The sequence below is a fragment of the Astatotilapia calliptera genome, chromosome 3 (assembly GCF_964374335.1).
Source record: "Astatotilapia calliptera chromosome 3, fAstCal68.1, whole genome shotgun sequence".
Taxonomy (NCBI): domain Eukaryota; kingdom Metazoa; phylum Chordata; class Actinopteri; order Cichliformes; family Cichlidae; genus Astatotilapia; species Astatotilapia calliptera.
Genome location: NC_137424.1, coordinates 22,401,057 through 22,422,999, shown reverse-complemented (window position 1 = coordinate 22,422,999; position 21,943 = coordinate 22,401,057). Strand labels below are relative to the sequence as shown.

The window sequence follows — 21,943 nt, the reverse complement described above, 5'->3', positions numbered from 1 at the left end:
CCAGGGCCTGTGGCACTGGCTGAGGCCACTTACACCGCACCAGGGCCTGTGGCTCTGGCTGAGGCCACTTACACCACACCAGGGCCTGTGGCTGCTGGCTGAGGCCACTTACACCACACCAGGGCCTGTGGCTCTGGCTGAGGCCACTTACACCACACCAGGGCCTGTGGCTGCTGGCTGAGGCCACTTACACCACACCAGTGCCTGTGGCTTCTGGCTGAGGCCACTTACACCACACCAGGGCCTGTGGCTCTTGCTCAGGCCACTCACATCACACCAGGCCCTGCGCTTCTGGCCGAGGCCATCTTCACCAAACCAGGCCCTGTGCTGCTAGCTGTGGCCATGTACAACACACCAGGCCCTGTGCTGGTTCCTGAGGCCATCTTCAACAATCCAGGGCCTGTGCTGTTAGATAAATGCTAAACTGAGCCTTTGGGTTAGGGTATTATGCAAACATGCAGGTATGGTTAAAGGATTGTCTTCGTAACTTCAGGTACTTGCCACCTAATCAGTTGAATCCATAAATTGAGACATTGTGCTGGGGCCAGCAGCTTACGGCCATACCACCCTGAGCACGCCCGACCTCGTCTGATCTCGGAAGCTAAGCAGGGCTGGGCTTGGTTAGTACTTGGATGGGAGACCGCCTGGGAATACCTGGTGCTGTAAGCCTTTCATTTTCATGCCATTGAACCGCTTTTGATCCAGAGAAGGGGTGTATTAAAAGACCAAAAGCAGCTGCCCATTAATGAGGGCACATTAACGACATTGCTTTTGGCTGTTTTCCAATGTCTTGTGCTGCTAGCTGATGCCACCTACACCACACCAGGGCCTGAGTGACCAGCTGGGGCCACGTACACCACATCAGGGCCTGTGGCTGCTGGCTGAGGCCACTTACACCACACCAGGGCCTGTGGCTGCTGGCTGAGGCCACTTACACCACACCAGGGCCTGTGGCTGCTGGCTGAGGCCACCTACACCACACCAGGGCCTTAGTTGCTATTGAGGCCAATTACACCACAACAGGGTCTGTGGCTCTTGCTCAGGCCACTTACACCACACCAGGGCCTGTGGCACTGGCTGAGGCCACTTACACCACACCAGGACCTGTGGCTCTGGCTGAGGCCACTTACACCACACCAGGGCCTGTGGCTGCTGGCTGAGGCCACCTACACCACACCAGGGCCTTAGTTGCTATTGAGGCCAATTACACCACAACAGGGTCTGTGGCTCTTGCTCAGGCCACTTACACCACACCAGGGCCTGTGGCACTGGCTGAGGCCACTTACACCACACCAGGGCCTGTGGCTGCTGGCTGAGGCCACTTACACCACACCAGGGCCTGTGGCTGCTGGCTGAGGCCACTTACACCACACCAGGGCCTGTGGCTGCTGGCTGAGGCCACTTACACCACACCAGGGCCTGTGGCACTGGCTGAGGCCACTTACACCACACCAGGACCTGTGGCTCTGGCTGAGGCCACTTACACCACACCCGGACCTGTGGCTCTGGCTGAGGCCACTTACACCACACCAGGGCCTGTGGCTGCTGGCTGAGGCCACTTACACCACACCAGGGCATTAGTTGCTATTGAGGCCACTTACACCACACCAGGGCCTGTGGCTGCTGGCTGAGGCCACTTACACCACACCAGGGCCTGTGGCTGCTGGCTGAGGCCACTTACACCACACCAGGGCATTAGTTGCTATTGAGGCCAATTACACCACACCAGGGTCTGTGGCACTGGCTGAGGCCACTTACACCACACCAGGGCCTGTGGCTGCTGGCTGAGGCCACCTACACCACACCAGGGCATTAGTTGCTATTGAGGCCAATTACACCACACCAGGGTCTGTGGCTCTTGCTCAGGCCACTTACACCACACCAGGGCCTGTGGCACTGGCTGAGGCCACTTACACTACACCAGGGCCTGTGGCTCTGGCTGAGGCCACTTACACCACACCAGGGCCTGTGGCTGCTGGCTGAGGCCACTTACACCACACCAGGGCCTGTGGCTGCTGGCTGAGGCCACTTACACCACACCAGGGCCTGTGGCTGCTGGCTGAGGCCACTTACACCACACCAGGGCCTGTGGCTCTTGCTCAGGCCACTTACACCACACCAGGGCCTGTGGCACTGGCTGAGGCCACTTACACCGCACCAGGGCCTGTGGCTCTGGCTGAGGCCACTTACACCACACCAGGGCCTGTGGCTGCTGGCTGAGGCCACTTACACCACACCAGGGCCTGTGGCTGCTGGCTGAGGCCACTTACACCACACCAGGGCCTGTGGCTGCTGGCTGAGGCCACTTACACCACACCAGTGCCTGTGGCTTCTGGCTGAGGCCACTTACACCACACCAGGGCCTGTGGCTCTTGCTCAGGCCACTCACATCACACCAGGCCCTGCGCTTCTGGCCGAGGCCATCTTCACCAAACCAGGCCCTGTGCTGCTAGCTGTGGCCATGTACAACACACCAGGCCCTGTGCTGGTTCCTGAGGCCATCTTCAACAATCCAGGGCCTGTGCTGTTAGATAAATGCTAAACTGAGCCTTTGGGTTAGGGTATTATGCAAACATGCAGGTATGGTTAAAGGATTGTCTTCGTAACTTCAGGTACTTGCCACCTAATCAGTTGAATCCATAAATTGAGACATTGTGCTGGGGCCAGCAGCTTACGGCCATACCACCCTGAGCACGCCCGACCTCGTCTGATCTCGGAAGCTAAGCAGGGCTGGGCTTGGTTAGTACTTGGATGGGAGACCGCCTGGGAATACCTGGTGCTGTAAGCCTTTCATTTTCATGCCATTGAACCGCTTTTGATCCAGAGAAGGGGTGTATTAAAAGACCAAAAGCAGCTGCCCATTAATGAGGGCACATTAACGACATTGCTTTTGGCTGTTTTCCAATGTCTTGTGCTGCTAGCTGATGCCACCTACACCACACCAGGGCCTGAGTGACCAGCTGGGGCCACATACACCACATCAGGGCCTGTGGCTGCTGGCTGAGGCCACTTACACCACACCAGGGCCTGTGGCTGCTGGCTGAGGCCACTTACACCACACCAGGGCCTGTGGCTGCTGGCTGAGGCCACCTACACCACACCAGGGCCTTAGTTGCTATTGAGGCCAATTACACCACAACAGGGTCTGTGGCTCTTGCTCAGGCCACTTACACCACACCAGGGCCTGTGGCACTGGCTGAGGCCACTTACACCACACCAGGACCTGTGGCTCTGGCTGAGGCCACTTACACCACACCAGGGCCTGTGGCTGCTGGCTGAGGCCACCTACACCACACCAGGGCCTTAGTTGCTATTGAGGCCAATTACACCACAACAGGGTCTGTGGCTCTTGCTCAGGCCACTTACACCACACCAGGGCCTGTGGCACTGGCTGAGGCCACTTACACCACACCAGGGCCTGTGGCTGCTGGCTGAGGCCACTTACACCACACCAGGGCCTGTGGCTGCTGGCTGAGGCCACTTACACCACACCAGGGCCTGTGGCTGCTGGCTGAGGCCACTTACACCACACCAGGGCCTGTGGCACTGGCTGAGGCCACTTACACCACACCAGGACCTGTGGCTCTGGCTGAGGCCACTTACACCACACCCGGACCTGTGGCTCTGGCTGAGGCCACTTACACCACACCAGGGCCTGTGGCTGCTGGCTGAGGCCACTTACACCACACCAGGGCATTAGTTGCTATTGAGGCCACTTACACCACACCAGGGCCTGTGGCTGCTGGCTGAGGCCACTTACACCACACCAGGGCCTGTGGCTGCTGGCTGAGGCCACTTACACCACACCAGGGCATTAGTTGCTATTGAGGCCAATTACACCACACCAGGGTCTGTGGCACTGGCTGAGGCCACTTACACCACACCAGGGCCTGTGGCTGCTGGCTGAGGCCACTTACACCACACCAGGGCCTGTGGCTGCTGGCTGAGGTCACTTACACCACACCAGGGCATTAGTTGCTATTGAGGCCCCTTACACCACACCAGTGCCTGTGGCTTCTGGCTGAGGCCACTTACACCACACCAGGGCCTGTGGCTCTTGCTCAGGCCACTTACACCACACCAGGGCCTGTGGCTGCTGGCTGAGGCCACTTACACCACACCAGGGCCTGTGGCTGCTGGCTGAGGCCACTTACACCACACCAGGGCATAAGTTGCTATTGAGGCCAATTACACCACACCAGGGTCTTTGGCTCTTGCTCAGGCCACTTACACCACACCAGGGCCTGTGGCACTGGCTGAGGCCACTTACACCACACCAGGGCCTGTGGCTCTGGCTGAGGCCACTTACACCACACCAGGGCCTGTGGCTGCTGGCTGAGGCCACTTACACCACACCAGGGCCTGTGGCTGCTGGCTGAGGCCACTTACACCACACCAGGGCCTGTGGCTGCTGGCTGAGGCCACTTACACCACACCAGTGCCTGTGGCTTCTGGCTGAGGCCACTTACACCACACCAGGGCCTGTGGCTCTTGCTCAGGCCACTCACATCACACCAGGCCCTGCGCTTCTGGCCGAGGCCATCTTCACCAAACCAGGCCCTGTGCTGCTAGCTGTGGCCATGTACAACACACCAGGCCCTGTGCTGGTTCCTGAGGCCATCTTCAACAATCCATGGCCTGTGCTGTTAGATAAATGCTAAACTGAGCCTTTGGGTTAGGGTATTATGCAAACATGCAGGTATGGTTAAAGGATTGTCTTCGTAACTTCAGGTACTTGCCACCTAATCAGTTGAATCCATAAATTGAGACATTGTGCTGGGGCCAGCAGCTTACGGCCATACCACCCTGAGCACGCCCGACCTCGTCTGATCTCGGAAGCTAAGCAGGGCTGGGCTTGGTTAGTACTTGGATGGGAGACTACCTGGGAATACCTGGTGCTGTAAGCCTTTCATTTTCATGTCATTGAACCGCTTTTGATCCAGAGAAGGGGTGTATTAAAAGACCAAAAGCAGCTGCCCATTAATGAGGGCACATTAACGACATTGCTTTTGGCTGTTTTCCAATGTCTTGTGCTGCTAGCTGATGCCACCGACACCACACCAGGGCCTGAGTGACCGGCTGGGGCCACTTACACCACATCAGGGCCTGTGGCTGCTGGCTGAGGCCACTTACACCACACCAGGGCCTGTGGCTGCTGGCTGAGGCCACTTACACCACACCAGGGCATTAGTTGCTATTGAGGCCAATTACACCACACCAGGGTCTGTGGCTCTTGCTCAGGCCACTTACACCACACCAGGGCCTGTGGCACTGGCTGAGGCCACTTACACCACACCAGGGCCTGTGGCTGCTGGCTGAGGCCACCTACACCACACCAGGGCATTAGTTGCTATTGAGGCCAATTACACCACACCAGGGTCTGTGACTCTTGCTCAGGCCACTTACACCACACCAGGGCCTGTGGCACTGGCTGAGGCCACTTACACCACACCAGGGCCTGTGGCTGCTGGCTGAGGCCACTTACACCACACCAGGGCCTGTGGCTGCTGGCTGAGGTCACTTACACCACACCAGGGCCTGTGGCTGCTGGCTGAGGCCACTTACACCACACCAGGGCCTGTGGCTCTTGCTCAGGCCACTTACACCACACCAAGGCCTGTGGCTGCTGGCTGAGGCCACTTACACCACACCAGGGCCTGTGGCTCTTGCTCAGGCCACTTACACCACACCAGGGCCTGTGGCACTGGCTGAGGCCACTTACACCACACCAGTGCCTGTGGCTTCTGGCTGAGGCCACTTACACCACACCAGGGCCTGTGGCTCTTGCTCAGGCCACTTACACCACACCAAGGCCTGTGGCTGCTGGCTGAGGCCACTTACACCACACCAGGGCCTGTGGCTCTTGCTCAGGCCACTTACACCACACCAGGGCCTGTGGCTGCTGGCTGAGGCCACTTACACCACACCAGGGCATTAGTTGCTATTGAGGCCAATTACACCACACCAGGGTCTGTGGCACTGGCTGAGGCCACTTACACCACACCAGGGCCTGTGGCTGCTGGCTGAGGCCACTTACACCACACCAGGGCCTGTGGCTGCTGGCTGAGGTCACTTACACCACACCAGGGCATTAGTTGCTATTGAGGCCCCTTACACCACACCAGTGCCTGTGGCTTCTGGCTGAGGCCACTTACACCACACCAGGGCCTGTGGCTCTTGCTCAGGCCACTTACACCACACCAGGGCCTGTGGCTGCTGGCTGAGGCCACTTACACCACACCAGGGCCTGTGGCTGCTGGCTGAGGCCACTTACACCACACCAGGGCATAAGTTGCTATTGAGGCCAATTACACCACACCAGGGTCTTTGGCTCTTGCTCAGGCCACTTACACCACACCAGGGCCTGTGGCACTGGCTGAGGCCACTTACACCACACCAGGGCCTGTGGCTCTGGCTGAGGCCACTTACACCACACCAGGGCCTGTGGCTGCTGGCTGAGGCCACTTACACCACACCAGGGCCTGTGGCTGCTGGCTGAGGCCACTTACACCACACCAGGGCCTGTGGCTGCTGGCTGAGGCCACTTACACCACACCAGTGCCTGTGGCTTCTGGCTGAGGCCACTTACACCACACCAGGGCCTGTGGCTCTTGCTCAGGCCACTCACATCACACCAGGCCCTGCGCTTCTGGCCGAGGCCATCTTCACCAAACCAGGCCCTGTGCTGCTAGCTGTGGCCATGTACAACACACCAGGCCCTGTGCTGGTTCCTGAGGCCATCTTCAACAATCCATGGCCTGTGCTGTTAGATAAATGCTAAACTGAGCCTTTGGGTTAGGGTATTATGCAAACATGCAGGTATGGTTAAAGGATTGTCTTCGTAACTTCAGGTACTTGCCACCTAATCAGTTGAATCCATAAATTGAGACATTGTGCTGGGGCCAGCAGCTTACGGCCATACCACCCTGAGCACGCCCGACCTCGTCTGATCTCGGAAGCTAAGCAGGGCTGGGCTTGGTTAGTACTTGGATGGGAGACTACCTGGGAATACCTGGTGCTGTAAGCCTTTCATTTTCATGTCATTGAACCGCTTTTGATCCAGAGAAGGGGTGTATTAAAAGACCAAAAGCAGCTGCCCATTAATGAGGGCACATTAACGACATTGCTTTTGGCTGTTTTCCAATGTCTTGTGCTGCTAGCTGATGCCACCGACACCACACCAGGGCCTGAGTGACCGGCTGGGGCCACTTACACCACATCAGGGCCTGTGGCTGCTGGCTGAGGCCACTTACACCACACCAGGGCCTGTGGCTGCTGGCTGAGGCCACTTACACCACACCAGGGCATTAGTTGCTATTGAGGCCAATTACACCACACCAGGGTCTGTGGCTCTTGCTCAGGCCACTTACACCACACCAGGGCCTGTGGCACTGGCTGAGGCCACTTACACCACACCAGGGCCTGTGGCTGCTGGCTGAGGCCACCTACACCACACCAGGGCATTAGTTGCTATTGAGGCCAATTACACCACACCAGGGTCTGTGACTCTTGCTCAGGCCACTTACACCACACCAGGGCCTGTGGCACTGGCTGAGGCCACTTACACCACACCAGGGCCTGTGGCTGCTGGCTGAGGCCACTTACACCACACCAGGGCCTGTGGCTGCTGGCTGAGGTCACTTACACCACACCAGGGCCTGTGGCTGCTGGCTGAGGCCACTTACACCACACCAGGGCCTGTGGCTCTTGCTCAGGCCACTTACACCACACCAAGGCCTGTGGCTGCTGGCTGAGGCCACTTACACCACACCAGGGCCTGTGGCTCTTGCTCAGGCCACTTACACCACACCAGGGCCTGTGGCACTGGCTGAGGCCACTTACACCACACCAGTGCCTGTGGCTTCTGGCTGAGGCCACTTACACCACACCAGGGCCTGTGGCTCTTGCTCAGGCCACTTACACCACACCAAGGCCTGTGGCTGCTGGCTGAGGCCACTTACACCACACCAGGGCCTGTGGCTCTTGCTCAGGCCACTTACACCACACCAGGGCCTGTGGCACTGGCTGAGGCCACTTACACCACACCAGGGCCTGTGGCTGCTGGCTGAGGCCACCTACACCACACCAGGGCATTAGTTGCTATTGAGGCCAATTACACCACACCAGGGTCTGTGACTCTTGCTCAGGCCACTTACACCACACCAGGGCCTGTGGCACTGGCTGAGGCCACTTACACCACACCAGGGCCTGTGGCTGCTGGCTGAGGCCACTTACACCACACCAGGGCCTGTGGCTGCTGGCTGAGGTCACTTACACCACACCAGGGCCTGTGGCTGCTGGCTGAGGGCACTTACACCACACCAGTGCCTGTGGCTTCTGGCTGAGGCCACTTACACCACACCAGGGCCTGTGGCTGCTGGCTCAGGCCACTTACACCACACCAGGGCCTGTGGCTGCTGGCTGAGGCCACTTACACCACACCAGGGCCTGTGGCTGCTGGCTGAGGCCACTTACACCACACCAGTGCCTGTGGCTGCTGGCTGAGGCCACTTACACCACACCAGGGCATTAGTTGCTAATGAGGCCCCTTACACCACACCAGGGCCTGTGGCACTGGCTGAGGCCACTTACACCACACCAGGGCCTGTGGCTGCTGGCTGAGGCCACATACACCACAACAGGGCATTAGTTGCTATTGAGGCCAATTACACCACACCAGGGTCTGTGGCTCTTGCTCAGGCCACTTACACCACACCAGGGCCTGTGGCACTGGCTGAGGCCACTTACACTACACCAGGGCCTGTGGCTCTGGCTGAGGCCACTTACACCACACCAGGGCCTGTGGCTGCTGGCTGAGGCCACTTACACCACACCAGGGCCTGTGGCTGCTGGCTGAGGCCACTTACACCACACCAGGGCCTGTGGCTGCTGGCTGAGGCCACTTACACCACACCAGGGCCTGTGGCTACTGGCTGAGGCCACTTACACCACACCAGTGCCTGTGGCTTCTGGCTGAGGCCACTTACACCACACCAGGGCCTGTGGCTCTTGCTCAGGCCACTCACATCACACCAGGCCCTGCGCTTCTGGCCGAGGCCATCTTCACCAAACCAGGCCCTGTGCTGCTAGCTGTGGCCATGTACAACACACCAGGCCCTGTGCTGGTTCCTGAGGCCATCTTCAACAATCCAGGGCCTGTGCTGTTAGATAAATGCTAAACTGAGCCTTTGGGTTAGGGTATTATGCAAACATGCAGGTATGGTTAAAGGATTGTCTTCGTAACTTCAGGTACTTGCCACCTAATCAGTTGAATCCATAAATTGAGACATTGTGCTGGGGCCAGCAGCTTACGGCCATACCACCCTGAGCATGCCCGACCTCGTCTGATCTCGGAAGCTAAACAGGGCTGGGCTTGGTTAGTACTTGGATGGGAGACTACCTGGGAATACCTGGTGCTGTAAGCCTTTCATTTTCATGTCATTGAACCGCTTTTGATCCAGAGAAGGGGTGTATTAAAAGACCAAAAGCAGCTGCCCATTAATGAGGGCACATTAACGACATTGATTTTGGCTCTTTTCCAATGTCTTGTGCTGCTAGCTGATGCCACCTACACCACACCAGGGCCTGAGTGACCGGCTGGGGCCACTTACACCACATCAGGGCCTGTGGCTGCAGGCTGAGGCCACCTACACCACACCAGGGCATTAGTTGCTATTGAGGCCAATTACACCACACCAGGGTCTGTGACTCTTGCTCAGGCCACTTACACCACACCAGGGCCTGTGGCACTGGCTGAGGCCACTTACACCACACCAGGGCCTGTGGCTGCTGGCTGAGGCCACTTACACCACACCAGGGCCTGTGGCTGCTGGCTGAGGTCACTTACACCACACCAGGGCCTGTGGCTGCTGGCTGAGGGCACTTACACCACACCAGTGCCTGTGGCTTCTGGCTGAGGCCACTTACACCACACCAGGGCCTGTGGCTCTTGCTCAGGCCACTTACACCACACCAGGGCCTGTGGCTGCTGGCTGAGGCCACTTACACCACACCAGGGCCTGTGGCTCTTGCTCAGGCCACTTACACCACACCAGGGCCTGTGGCACTGGCTGAGGCCACTTACACCACACCAGGGCCTGTGGCTGCTGGCTGAGGCCACCTACACCACACCAGGGCATTAGTTGCTATTGAGGCCAATTACACCACACCAGGGTCTGTGACTCTTGCTCAGGCCACTTACACCACACCAGGGCCTGTGGCACTGGCTGAGGCCACTTACACCACACCAGGGCCTGTGGCTGCTGGCTGAGGCCACTTACACCACACCAGGGCCTGTGGCTGCTGGCTGAGGTCACTTACACCACACCAGGGCCTGTGGCTGCTGGCTGAGGGCACTTACACCACACCAGGGCCTGTGGCTTCTGGCTGAGGCCACTTACACCACACCAGGGCCTGTGGCTGCTGGCTCAGGCCACTTACACCACACCAGGGCCTGTGGCTGCTGGCTGAGGCCACTTACACCACACCAGTGCCTGTGGCTGCTGGCTGAGGCCACTTACACCACACCAGTGCCTGTGGCTGCTGGCTGAGGCCACTTACACCACACCAGTGCCTGTGGCTGCTGGCTGAGGCCACTTACACCACACCAGGGCCTGTGGCTGCTGGCTGAGGCCACCTACACCACACCAGGGCATTAGTTGCTATTGAGGCCACTTACACCACACCAGGGTCTGTGGCTCTTGCTCAGGCCACTTACACCACACCAGTGCCTGTGGCTTCTGGCTGAGGCCACTTACACCACACCAGGGCCTGTGGCTGCTGGCTCAGGCCACTTACACCACACCAGGGCCTGTGGCTGCTGGCTGAGGCCACTTACACCACACCAGTGCCTGTGGCTGCTGGCTGAGGCCACTTACACCACACCAGTGCCTGTGGCTGCTGGCTGAGGCCACTTACACCACACCAGTGCCTGTGGCTGCTGGCTGAGGCCACTTACACCACACCAGGGCCTGTGGCTGCTGGCTGAGGCCACCTACACCACACCAGGGCATTAGTTGCTATTGAGGCCACTTACACCACACCAGGGTCTGTGGCTCTTGCTCAGGCCACTTACACCACACCAGGGCCTGTGGCACTGGCTGAGGCCACTTACACTACACCAGGGCCTGTGGCTCTGGCTGAGGCCACTTACACCACACCAGGGCCTGTGGCTGCTGGCTGAGGCCACTTACACCACACCAGGGCCTGTGGCTGCTGGCTGAGGCCACTTACACCACACCAGGGCCTGTGGCTGCTGGCTGAGGCCACTTACACCACACCAGGGCCTGTGGCTGCTGGCTGAGGCCACTTACACCACACCAGTGCCTGTGGCTTCTGGCTGAGGCCACTTACACCACACCAGGGCCTGTGGCTCTTGCTCAGGCCACTCACATCACACCAGGCCCTGCGCTTCTGGCCGAGGCCATCTTCACCAAACCAGGCCCTGTGTTGCTAGCTGTGGCCATGTACAACACACCAGGCCCTGTGCTGGTTCCTGAGGCCATCTTCAACAATCCAGGGCCTGTGCTGTTAGATAAATGCTAAACTGAGCCTTTGGGTTAGGGTATTATGCAAACATGCAGGTATGGTTAAAGGATTGTCTTCGTAACTTCAGGTACTTGCCACCTAATCAGTTGAATCCATAAATTGAGACATTGTGCTGGGGCCAGCAGCTTACGGCCATACCACCCTGAGCATGCCCGACCTCGTCTGATCTCGGAAGCTAAGCAGGGCTGGGCTTGGTTAGTACTTGGATGGGAGACTACCTGGGAATACCTGGTGCTGTAAGCCTTTCATTTTCATGTCATTGAACCGCTTTTGATCCAGAGAAGGGGTGTATTAAAAGACCAAAAGCAGCTGCCCATTAATGAGGGCACATTAACGACATTGATTTTGGCTCTTTTCCAATGTCTTGTGCTGCTAGCTGATGCCACCTACACCACACCAGGGCCTGAGTGACCGGCTGGGGCCACTTACACCACATCAGGGCCTGTGGCTGCTGGCTGAGGCCACCTACACCACACCAGGGCATTAGTTGCTATTGAGGCCAATTACACCACACCAGGGTCTGTGACTCTTGCTCAGGCCACTTACACCACACCAGGGCCTGTGGCACTGGCTGAGGCCACTTACACCACACCAGGGCCTGTGGCTGCTGGCTGAGGCCACTTACACCACACCAGGGCCTGTGGCTGCTGGCTGAGGTCACTTACACCACACCAGGGCCTGTGGCTGCTGGCTGAGGGCACTTACACCACACCAGTGCCTGTGGCTTCTGGCTGAGGCCACTTACACCACACCAGGGCCTGTGGCTCTTGCTCAGGCCACTTACACCACACCAGGGCCTGTGGCTGCTGGCTGAGGCCACTTACACCACACCAGGGCCTGTGGCTCTTGCTCAGGCCACTTACACCACACCAGGGCCTGTGGCACTGGCTGGGGCCACTTACACCACACCAGGGCCTGTGGCTGCTGGCTGAGGCCACCTACACCACACCAGGGCCTTAGTTGCTATTGAGGCCAATTACACCACAACAGGGTCTGTGGCTCTTGCTCAGGCCACTTACACCACACCAGGGCCTGTGGCACTGGCTGAGGCCACTTACACCACACCAGGACCTGTGGCTCTGGCTGAGGCCACTTACACCACACCAGGGCCTGTGGCTGCTGGCTGAGGCCACTTACACCACACCAGGGCCTGTGGCTGCTGGCTGAGGCCACTTACACCACACCAGGGCCTGTGGCTGCTGGCTGAGGCCACTTACACCACACCAGGGCCTGTGGCACTGGCTGAGGCCACTTACACCACACCAGGACCTGTGGCTCTGGCTGAGGCCACTTACACCACACCCGGACCTGTGGCTCTGGCTGAGGCCACTTACACCACACCAGGGCCTGTGGCTGCTGGCTGAGGCCACTTACACCACACCAGGGCATTAGTTGCTATTGAGGCCACTTACACCACACCAGGGCCTGTGGCTGCTGGCTGAGGCCACCTACACCACACCAGGGCATTAGTTGCTATTGAGGCCAATTACACCACACCAGGGTCTGTGGCTCTTGCTCAGGCCACTTACACCACACCAGGGCCTGTGGCACTGGCTGAGGCCACTTACACCACACCAGGACCTGTGGCTCTGGCTGAGGCCAATTACACCACACCAGGGCCTGTGGCTGCTGGCTGAGGCCACTTACACCACACCAGGGCCTGTGGCTTCTGGCTGAGGCCACTTACACCACACCAGGGCCTGTGGCACTGGCTGAGGCCACTTACACCACACCAGGACCTGTGGCTCTGGCTGAGGCCACTTACACCACACCAGGGCCTGTGGCTGCTGGCTGAGGCCACTTACACCACACCAGGGCCTGTGGCTGCTGGCTGAGGCCACTTACACCACACCAGGGCCTGTGGCTGCTGGCTGAGGCCACTTACACCACACCAGTGCCTGTGGCTTCTGGCTCAGGCCACTCACATCACACCAGGCCCTGTGCTGCTAGCTGTGGCCATGTACAACACACCAGGCCCTGTGCTGGTTCCTGAGGCCATCTTCAACAATCCAGGGCCTGTGCTGTTAGATAAATGCTAAACTGAGCCTTTGGGTTAGGGTATTATGCAAACATGCAGGTATGGTTAAAGGATTGTCTTCGTAACTTCAGGTACTTGCCACCTAATCAGTTGAATCCATAAATTGAGACATTGTGCTGGGGCCAGCAGCTTACGGCCATACCACCCTGAGCACGCCCGACCTCGTCTGATCTCGGAAGCTAAGCAGGGCTGGGCTTGGTTAGTACTTGGATGGGAGACTACCTGGGAATACCTGGTGCTGTAAGCCTTTCATTTTCATGTCATTGAACCGCTTTTGATCCAGAGAAGGGGTGTATTAAAAGACCAAAAGCAGCTGCCCATTAATGAGGGCACATTAACGACATTGCTTTTGGCTGTTTTCCAATGTCTTGTGCTGCTAGCTGATGCCACCTACACCACACCAGGGCCTGAGTGACCGGCTGGGGCCACTTACACCACATCAGGGCCTGTGGCTGCTGGCTGAGGCCACTTACACCACACCAGGGCCTGTGGCAGCTGGCTGAGGCCACTTACACCACACCAGGGCATTAGTTGCTATTGAGGCCAATTACACCACACCAGGGTCTGTGGCTGCTGGCTGAGGCCACTTACACCACACCAGGGCCTGTGGCTGCTGGCTGAGGCCACTTACACCACACCAGGGCCTGTGGCTGCTGGCTGAGGTCACTTACACCACACCAGGGCATTAGTTGCTATTGAGGCCCCTTACACCACACCAGGACCTGTGGCTCTGGCTGAGGCCACTTACACCACACCAGGGCCTGTGGCTGCTGGCTGAGGCCACTTACACCACACCAGGGCATTAGTTGCTATTGAGGCCACTTACACCACACCAGGGCCTGTGGCTGCTGGCTGAGGCCACCTACACCACACCAGGGCATTAGTTGCTATTGAGGCCAATTACACCACACCAGGGTCTGTGGCTCTTGCTCAGGCCACTTACACCACACCAGGGCCTGTGGCACTGGCTGAGGCCACTTACACCACACCAGGACCTGTGGCTCTGGCTGAGGCCAATTACACCACACCAGGGCCTGTGGCTGCTGGCTGAGGCCACTTACACCACACCAGGGCCTGTGGCTTCTGGCTGAGGCCACTTACACCACACCAGGGCCTGTGGCACTGGCTGAGGCCACTTACACCACACCAGGACCTGTGGCTCTGGCTGAGGCCACTTACACCACACCAGGGCCTGTGGCTGCTGGCTGAGGCCACTTACACCACACCAGGGCCTGTGGCTGCTGGCTGAGGCCACTTACACCACACCAGGGCCTGTGGCTGCTGGCTGAGGCCACTTACACCACACCAGTGCCTGTGGCTTCTGGCCGAGGCCACTCACATCACACCAGGCCCTGTGCTGCTAGCTGTGGCCATGTACAACACACCAGGCCCTGTGCTGGTTCCTGAGGCCATCTTCAACAATCCAGGGCCTGTGCTGTTAGATAAATGCTAAACTGAGCCTTTGGGTTAGGGTATTATGCAAACATGCAGGTATGGTTAAAGGATTGTCTTCGTAACTTCAGGTACTTGCCACCTAATCAGTTGAATCCATAAATTGAGACATTGTGCTGGGGCCAGCAGCTTACGGCCATACCACCCTGAGCACGCCCGACCTCGTCTGATCTCGGAAGCTAAGCAGGGCTGGGCTTGGTTAGTACTTGGATGGGAGACTACCTGGGAATACCTGGTGCTGTAAGCCTTTCATTTTCATGTCATTGAACCGCTTTTGATCCAGAGAAGGGGTGTATTAAAAGACCAAAAGCAGCTGCCCATTAATGAGGGCACATTAACGACATTGCTTTTGGCTGTTTTCCAATGTCTTGTGCTGCTAGCTGATGCCACCTACACCACACCAGGGCCTGAGTGACCGGCTGGGGCCACTTACACCACATCAGGGCCTGTGGCTGCTGGCTGAGGCCACTTACACCACACCAGGGCCTGTGGCTGCTGGCTGAGGCCACTTACACCACACCAGGGCATTAGTTGCTATTGAGGCCAATTACACCACACCAGGGTCTGTGGCACTGGCTGAGGCCACTTACACCACACCAGGGCCTGTGGCTGCTGGCTGAGGCCACTTACACCACACCAGGGCCTGTGGCTGCTGGCTGAGGTCACTTACACCACACCAGGGCATTAGTTGCTATTGAGGCCCCTTACACCACACCAGTGCCTGTGGCTTCTGGCTGAGGCCACTTACACCACACCAGGGCCTGTGGCTCTTGCTCAGGCCACTTACACCACACCAGGGCCTGTGGCTGCTGGCTGAGGCCACTTACACCACACCAGGGCCTGTGGCTGCTGGCTGAGGCCACTTACACCACACCAGGGCATTAGTTGCTATTGAGGCCACTTACACCACACCAGGGCCTGTGGCTGCTGGCTGAGGCCACTTACACCACACCAGGGCATAAGTTGCTATTGAGGCCAATTACACCACACCAGGGTCTTTGGCTCTTGCTCAGGCCACTTACACCACACCAGGGCCTGTGGCACTGGCTGAGGCCACTTACACCACACCAGGGCCTGTGGCTCTGGCTGAGGCCACTTACACCACACCAGGGCCTGTGGCTGCTGGCTGAGGCCACTTACACCACACCAGGGCCTGTGGCTGCTGGCTGAGGCCACTTACACCACACCAGGGCCTGTGGCTGCTGGCTGAGGCCACTTACACCACACCAGGGCATTAGTTGCTATTGAGGCCAATTACACCACACCAGGGTCTGTGGCTCTTGCTCAGGCCACTTACACCACACCAGGGCCTGTGGCACTGGCTGAGGCCACTTACACCACACCAGGGCCTGTGGCTGCTGGCTGAGGCCACCTACACCACACCAGGGCATTAGTTGCTATTGAGGCCAATTACACCACACCAGGGTCTGTGACTCTTGCTCAGGCCACTTACACCACACCAGGGCCTGTGGCACTGGCTGAGGCCACTTACACCACACCAGGGCCTGTGGCTGCTGGCTGAGGCCACTTACACCACACCAGGGCCTGTGGCTGCTGGCTGAGGTCACTTACACCACACCAGGGCCTGTGGCTGCTGGCTGAGGGCACTTACACCACACCAGTGCCTGTGGCTTCTGGCTGAGGCCACTTACACCACACCAGGGCCTGTGGCTCTTGCTCAGGCCACTTACACCACACCAAGGCCTGTGGCTGCTGGCTGAGGCCACTTACACCACACCAGGGCCTGTGGCTCTTGCTCAGGCCACTTACACCACACCAGGGCCTGTGGCACTGGCTGAGGCCACTTACACCACACCAGGGCCTGTGGCTGCTGGCTGAGGCCACCTACACCACACCAGGGCATTAGTTGCTATTGAGGCCAATTACACCACACCAGGGTCTGTGACTCTTGCTCAGGCCACTTACACCACACCAGGGCCTGTGGCACTGGCTGAGGCCACTTACACCACACCAGGGCCTGTGGCTGCTGGCTGAGGCCACTTACACCACACCAGGGCCTGTGGCTGCTGGCTGAGGTCACTTACACCACACCAGGGCCTGTGGCTGCTGGCTGAGGGCACTTACACCACACCAGTGCCTGTGGCTTCTGGCTGAGGCCACTTACACCACACCAGGGCCTGTGGCTGCTGGCTCAGGCCACTTACACCACACCAGGGCCTGTGGCTGCTGGCTGAGGCCACTTACACCACACCAGGGCCTGTGGCTGCTGGCTGAGGCCACTTACACCACACCAGTGCCTGTGGCTGCTGGCTGAGGCCACTTACACCACACCAGGGCATTAGTTGCTATTGAGGCCCCTTACACCACACCAGGGCCTGTGGCACTGGCTGAGGCCACTTACACCACACCAGGGCCTGTGGCTGCTGGCTGAGGCCACATACACCACAACAGGGCATTAGTTGCTATTGAGGCCAATTACACCACACCAGGGTCTGTGGCTCTTGCTCAGGCCACTTACACCACACCAGGGCCTGTGGCACTGGCTGAGGCCACTTACACTACACCAGGGCCTGTGGCTCTGGCTGAGGCCACTTACACCACACCAGGGCCTGTGGCTGCTGGCTGAGGCCACTTACACCACACCAGGGCCTGTGGCTGCTGGCTGAGGCCACTTACACCACACCAGGGCCTGTGGCTGCTGGCTGAGGCCACTTACACCACACCAGGTCCTGTGGCTGCTGGCTGAGGCCACTTACACCACACCAGTGCCTGTGGCTTCTGGCTGAGGCCACTTACACCACACCAGGGCCTGTGGCTCTTGCTCAGGCCACTCACATCACACCAGGCCCTGCGCTTCTGGCCGAGGCCATCTTCACCAAACCAGGCCCTGTGCTGCTAGCTGTGGCCATGTACAACACACCAGGCCCTGTGCTGGTTCCTGAGGCCATCTTCAACAATCCAGGGCCTGTGCTGTTAGATAAATGCTAAACTGAGCCTTTGGGTTAGGGTATTATGCAAACATGCAGGTATGGTTAAAGGATTGTCTTCGTAACTTCAGGTACTTGCCACCTAATCAGTTGAATCCATAAATTGAGACATTGTGCTGGGGCCAGCAGCTTACGGCCATACCACCCTGAGCATGCCCGACCTCGTCTGATCTCGGAAGCTAAACAGGGCTGGGCTTGGTTAGTACTTGGATGGGAGACTACCTGGGAATACCTGGTGCTGTAAGCCTTTCATTTTCATGTCATTGAACCGCTTTTGATCCAGAGAAGGGGTGTATTAAAAGACCAAAAGCAGCTGCCCATTAATGAGGGCACATTAACGACATTGATTTTGGCTCTTTTCCAATGTCTTGTGCTGCTAGCTGATGCCACCTACACCACACCAGGGCCTGAGTGACCGGCTGGGGCCACTTACACCACATCAGGGCCTGTGGCTGCAGGCTGAGGCCACCTACACCACACCAGGGCATTAGTTGCTATTGAGGCCAATTACACCACACCAGGGTCTGTGACTCTTGCTCAGGCCACTTACACCACACCAGGGCCTGTGGCACTGGCTGAGGCCACTTACACCACACCAGGGCCTGTGGCTGCTGGCTGAGGCCACTTACACCACACCAGGGCCTGTGGCTGCTGGCTGAGGTCACTTACACCACACCAGGGCCTGTGGCTGCTGGCTGAGGGCACTTACACCACACCAGTGCCTGTGGCTTCTGGCTGAGGCCACTTACACTACACCAGGGCCTGTGGCTCTTGCTCAGGCCACTTACACCACACCAGGGCCTGTGGCTGCTGGCTGAGGCCACTTACACCACACCAGGGCCTGTGGCTCTTGCTCAGGCCACTTACACCACACCAGGGCCTGTGGCACTGGCTGAGGCCACTTACACCACACCAGGGCCTGTGGCTGCTGGCTGAGGCCACCTACACCACACCAGGGCATTAGTTGCTATTGAGGCCAATTACACCACACCAGGGTCTGTGACTCTTGCTCAGGCCACTTACACCACACCAGGGCCTGTGGCACTGGCTGAGGCCACTTACACCACACCAGGGCCTGTGGCTCTGGCTGAGGCCACTTACACCACACCAGGGCCTGTGGCTGCTGGCTGAGGCCACTTACACCACACCAGGGCCTGTGGCTGCTGGCTGAGGCCACTTACACCACACCAGGGCCTGTGGCTGCTGGCTGAGGCCACTTACACCACACCAGGGCATTAGTTGCTATTGAGGCCAATTACACCACACCAGGGTCTGTGGCTCTTGCTCAGGCCACTTACACCACACCAGGGCCTGTGGCACTGGCTGAGGCCACTTACACCACACCAGGGCCTGTGGCTGCTGGCTGAGGCCACCTACACCACACCAGGGCATTAGTTGCTATTGAGGCCAATTACACCACACCAGGGTCTGTGACTCTTGCTCAGGCCACTTACACCACACCAGGGCCTGTGGCACTGGCTGAGGCCACTTACACCACACCAGGGCCTGTGGCTGCTGGCTGAGGCCACTTACACCACACCAGGGCCTGTGGCTGCTGGCTGAGGTCACTTACACCACACCAGGGCCTGTGGCTGCTGGCTGAGGGCACTTACACCACACCAGTGCCTGTGGCTTCTGGCTGAGGCCACTTACACCACACCAGGGCCTGTGGCTCTTGCTCAGGCCACTTACACCACACCAAGGCCTGTGGCTGCTGGCTGAGGCCACTTACACCACACCAGGGCCTGTGGCTCTTGCTCAGGCCACTTACACCACACCAGGGCCTGTGGCACTGGCTGAGGCCACTTACACCACACCAGGGCCTGTGGCTGCTGGCTGAGGCCACCTACACCACACCAGGGCATTAGTTGCTATTGAGGCCAATTACACCACACCAGGGTCTGTGACTCTTGCTCAGGCCACTTACACCACACCAGGGCCTGTGGCACTGGCTGAGGCCACTTACACCACACCAGGGCCTGTGGCTGCTGGCTGAGGCCACTTACACCACACCAGGGCCTGTGGCTGCTGGCTGAGGTCACTTACACCACACCAGGGCCTGTGGCTGCTGGCTGAGGGCACTTACACCACACCAGTGCCTGTGGCTTCTGGCTGAGGCCACTTACACCACACCAGGGCCTGTGGCTGCTGGCTCAGGCCACTTACACCACACCAGGGCCTGTGGCTGCTGGCTGAGGCCACTTACACCACACCAGGGCCTGTGGCTGCTGGCTGAGGCCACTTACACCACACCAGTGCCTGTGGCTGCTGGCTGAGGCCACTTACACCACACCAGGGCATTAGTTGCTATTGAGGCCCCTTACACCACACCAGGGCCTGTGGCACTGGCTGAGGCCACTTACACCACACCAGGGCCTGTGGCTGCTGGCTGAGGCCACATACACCACAACAGGGCATTAGTTGCTATTGAGGCCAATTACACCACACCAGGGTCTGTGGCTCTTGCTCAGGCCACTTACACCACACCAGGGCCTGTGGCACTGGCTGAGGCCACTTACACTACACCAGGGCCTGTGGCTCTGGCTGAGGCCACTTACACCACACCAGGGCCTGTGGCTGCTGGCTGAGGCCACTTACACCACACCAGGGCCTGTGGCTGCTGGCTGAGGCCACTTACACCACACCAGGGCCTGTGGCTGCTGGCTGAGGCCACTTACACCACACCAGGTCCTGTGGCTGCTGGCTGAGGCCACTTACACCACACCAGTGCCTGTGGCTTCTGGCTGAGGCCACTTACACCACACCAGGGCCTGTGGCTCTTGCTCAGGCCACTCACATCACACCAGGCCCTGCGCTTCTGGCCGAGGCCATCTTCACCAAACCAGGCCCTGTGCTGCTAGCTGTGGCCATGTACAACACACCAGGCCCTGTGCTGGTTCCTGAGGCCATCTTCAACAATCCAGGGCCTGTGCTGTTAGATAAATGCTAAACTGAGCCTTTGGGTTAGGGTATTATGCAAACATGCAGGTATGGTTAAAGGATTGTCTTCGTAACTTCAGGTACTTGCCACCTAATCAGTTGAATCCATAAATTGAGACATTGTGCTGGGGCCAGCAGCTTACGGCCATACCACCCTGAGCATGCCCGACCTCGTCTGATCTCGGAAGCTAAACAGGGCTGGGCTTGGTTAGTACTTGGATGGGAGACTACCTGGGAATACCTGGTGCTGTAAGCCTTTCATTTTCATGTCATTGAACCGCTTTTGATCCAGAGAAGGGGTGTATTAAAAGACCAAAAGCAGCTGCCCATTAATGAGGGCACATTAACGACATTGATTTTGGCTCTTTTCCAATGTCTTGTGCTGCTAGCTGATGCCACCTACACCACACCAGGGCCTGAGTGACCGGCTGGGGCCACTTACACCACATCAGGGCCTGTGGCTGCAGGCTGAGGCCACCTACACCACACCAGGGCATTAGTTGCTATTGAGGCCAATTACACCACACCAGGGTCTGTGACTCTTGCTCAGGCCACTTACACCACACCAGGGCCTGTGGCACTGGCTGAGGCCACTTACACCACACCAGGGCCTGTGGCTGCTGGCTGAGGCCACTTACACCACACCAGGGCCTGTGGCTGCTGGCTGAGGTCACTTACACCACACCAGGGCCTGTGGCTGCTGGCTGAGGGCACTTACACCACACCAGTGCCTGTGGCTTCTGGCTGAGGCCACTTACACTACACCAGGGCCTGTGGCTCTTGCTCAGGCCACTTACACCACACCAGGGCCTGTGGCTGCTGGCTGAGGCCACTTACACCACACCAGGGCCTGTGGCTCTTGCTCAGGCCACTTACACCACACCAGGGCCTGTGGCACTGGCTGAGGCCACTTACACCACACCAGGGCCTGTGGCTGCTGGCTGAGGCCACCTACACCACACCAGGGCATTAGTTGCTATTGAGGCCAATTACACCACACCAGGGTCTGTGACTCTTG

General features: G+C 58.7%; 10 non-coding genes across 10 annotated transcripts; all 10 read left to right on the top strand.

Annotated features, from left to right (window-relative positions):
• Nucleotides 1–550: 550 nt before the first annotated feature.
• Nucleotides 551–669, top strand: LOC145426573 (5S ribosomal RNA). The gene has a single exon (XR_013907283.1). It is a non-coding gene; the product is annotated as a 5S ribosomal RNA (ribosomal RNA).
• Nucleotides 670–2,669: 2,000 nt separating this feature from the next.
• LOC145426462 (5S ribosomal RNA) lies at nucleotides 2,670–2,788 on the top strand. Its single transcript, XR_013907172.1, has one exon. It is a non-coding gene; the product is annotated as a 5S ribosomal RNA (ribosomal RNA).
• A 2,000-nt stretch (nucleotides 2,789–4,788) lies between these two features.
• On the top strand, nucleotides 4,789–4,907 carry LOC145427508 (5S ribosomal RNA). Its single transcript, XR_013908050.1, has one exon. It is a non-coding gene; the product is annotated as a 5S ribosomal RNA (ribosomal RNA).
• Nucleotides 4,908–6,908: 2,001 nt separating this feature from the next.
• On the top strand, nucleotides 6,909–7,027 carry LOC145427507 (5S ribosomal RNA). The gene has a single exon (XR_013908049.1). It is a non-coding gene; the product is annotated as a 5S ribosomal RNA (ribosomal RNA).
• A 2,279-nt stretch (nucleotides 7,028–9,306) lies between these two features.
• Nucleotides 9,307–9,425, top strand: LOC145426874 (5S ribosomal RNA). Its single transcript, XR_013907595.1, has one exon. It is a non-coding gene; the product is annotated as a 5S ribosomal RNA (ribosomal RNA).
• Nucleotides 9,426–11,671: 2,246 nt separating this feature from the next.
• LOC145426655 (5S ribosomal RNA) lies at nucleotides 11,672–11,790 on the top strand. Its single transcript, XR_013907365.1, has one exon. It is a non-coding gene; the product is annotated as a 5S ribosomal RNA (ribosomal RNA).
• Nucleotides 11,791–13,713: 1,923 nt separating this feature from the next.
• On the top strand, nucleotides 13,714–13,832 carry LOC145427506 (5S ribosomal RNA). The gene has a single exon (XR_013908048.1). It is a non-coding gene; the product is annotated as a 5S ribosomal RNA (ribosomal RNA).
• Nucleotides 13,833–15,165: 1,333 nt separating this feature from the next.
• Nucleotides 15,166–15,284, top strand: LOC145427505 (5S ribosomal RNA). Its single transcript, XR_013908047.1, has one exon. It is a non-coding gene; the product is annotated as a 5S ribosomal RNA (ribosomal RNA).
• Nucleotides 15,285–18,113: 2,829 nt separating this feature from the next.
• On the top strand, nucleotides 18,114–18,232 carry LOC145426873 (5S ribosomal RNA). Its single transcript, XR_013907594.1, has one exon. It is a non-coding gene; the product is annotated as a 5S ribosomal RNA (ribosomal RNA).
• Nucleotides 18,233–21,062: 2,830 nt separating this feature from the next.
• LOC145426872 (5S ribosomal RNA) lies at nucleotides 21,063–21,181 on the top strand. Its single transcript, XR_013907593.1, has one exon. It is a non-coding gene; the product is annotated as a 5S ribosomal RNA (ribosomal RNA).
• The last annotated feature ends 762 nt before the right edge of the window (nucleotides 21,182–21,943 follow it).